Below are 1,893 nucleotides of genomic sequence, written 5' to 3'. Positions count from 1 at the left end.
AATGATCACGATCATTAAGAAAAAACTCTGAAAAAGTAATTAAAATAAATTAACATTTATTTTAATAACTTGGCTAAATCAAATTTTTACTTAAGTCACATTGCATTTATATAATAAGTTATTGTTAATAAAAAATATTTCGATGTGTTTTACAATTTTATTTTCCTTTATACCTCCTCAGTTAGTTCAACAATCAGTCTTTACACGCATTTATACTTTTTCTAGGTATTAATTCGGTTATTTCTGAAGGATTTGGAGACAAGATAAAATTCACCAGTTTACTGAAAAAAATATCAAGACGAATTCTTAGTAATGTTGCTAAGAGAGATGAGTTCATGTATAAAATAATAAAAAAATAACGCACGGTGTAATCTTGAATGCGTTTTACTTACTGCATTAAGCATGAGATAAGGTATAAAACATACTAGTTTGTTGCTCCAAAGATATAAAGAAATGACGTTATTTTGCAAGTGTCCATTACTGGACCCGAAAAACTGCCTACCTCCTATGATGGACAAGGAACAATTTACAAAACCAAAATTTACAAGAAACAATCCTATGTTAAAATAACCCAAACTAATTGTATTTATGGTGTATAAAATTGACTTATTGCGTATCAGTTGGCTTTAAAAGTAAAATTTTAAACTTATTTCACTGTCCATAATGGGGGATCCATTACTGGAGAACTGCCGTCCATAATTGGAGAAAAAACAGCTAGTTTTAATTTGTTAACTATGAAGAAACCAATAGGAGTATCTATTCTGCAATACGCTTGAAATGTAGAAGAAGGATAGGACATTCAAGATTTAACACGCTTGGCGGTAGAATTTTTACATTTATCAGTGAAATATCAAAAACAGGCGAATTTATTTCTTAAACTGTCCATGATTGGGTCCGTCACCTTAGGTACCTAATGTACATATACTTAGTCAGTTCTAATGGCCGCTGTACACATATGGCCAACGGTTCCACCAACCCCCTTGGCCAAGCGTGTAGAGGGCTACTTGGCCGTAAGTTGGCAGTTGGCGCTTGCGCTTGCCGGCCAACCGATTGGTGTCGGTTTTTTGTCCACACATCAAAGGATCTTGGCGCCAATGGCCAACTGCGTTTACACGTTGGCGCTTTATTCAGTTGGTCGTCAGCCGTCAGAGAGGACAGTAGTGAAATATTTACGAAAATAATAAGTTTATTTATGCCAATAATAGTGTAGATTTTAGGAAATAAAATAACCTTGCAAATGTTTAATGTATTTCCTAAAAAAGATAAATGTTCTTATCAGAATATTCAAAAAATTGTTAATATTTCAAATAATTTAATTTTACTACGGGGTTATTATTTTTTAATCAAATTTTTCTGACAACGTCTATGACCTAGAATTTCCTAGACTTTTCCATTCCACGTCCATCTTTCATGAAGAGCCAATGCCAAGTGATTGGTTCGCCAATGTGTAAACAGCGGCTCTTATCTTGGCCAAGGGGTTTCACAAAGGGTTGGTGGAACCGTTGGCCATATGTGTACAACGGCCATAAAGTTCTGTCACAAAGGTTTTAAGTGATAAAAACTTTATTGACAGATATTTCTTACTATGCATATGCATGGTTTGAAAGCTCGTTTCATACTGAATAAATTGCAATATTACTTAAAGTACTTTGCTGTCGCAGTTTCGCGTGGTTCCTTGTAACATCTGAAAATTTGGTAAAAAAAACAAGTCAAGAAACACGCGACCTCTATGCTTTAATGATACTTATTATAAACGCTGGGTCTTTTATCTTTAAGTTTGTATATGATTTTTGTGAATTAAATGGACAATATTGCTACTGTACAACGTTTTGTTGCACATTCCCGTTGATGATTGTGAAATCTAAGCGTTTTACTGAAAAGTACCCAAGTTCT

This window comes from Leguminivora glycinivorella, chromosome 7 (assembly GCF_023078275.1).
Source record: "Leguminivora glycinivorella isolate SPB_JAAS2020 chromosome 7, LegGlyc_1.1, whole genome shotgun sequence".
Lineage (NCBI taxonomy): Eukaryota > Metazoa > Arthropoda > Insecta > Lepidoptera > Tortricidae > Leguminivora > Leguminivora glycinivorella.
The sequence above is the reverse complement of the archived record's forward strand: the minus strand, read 5'-3'. Positions refer to the sequence as shown.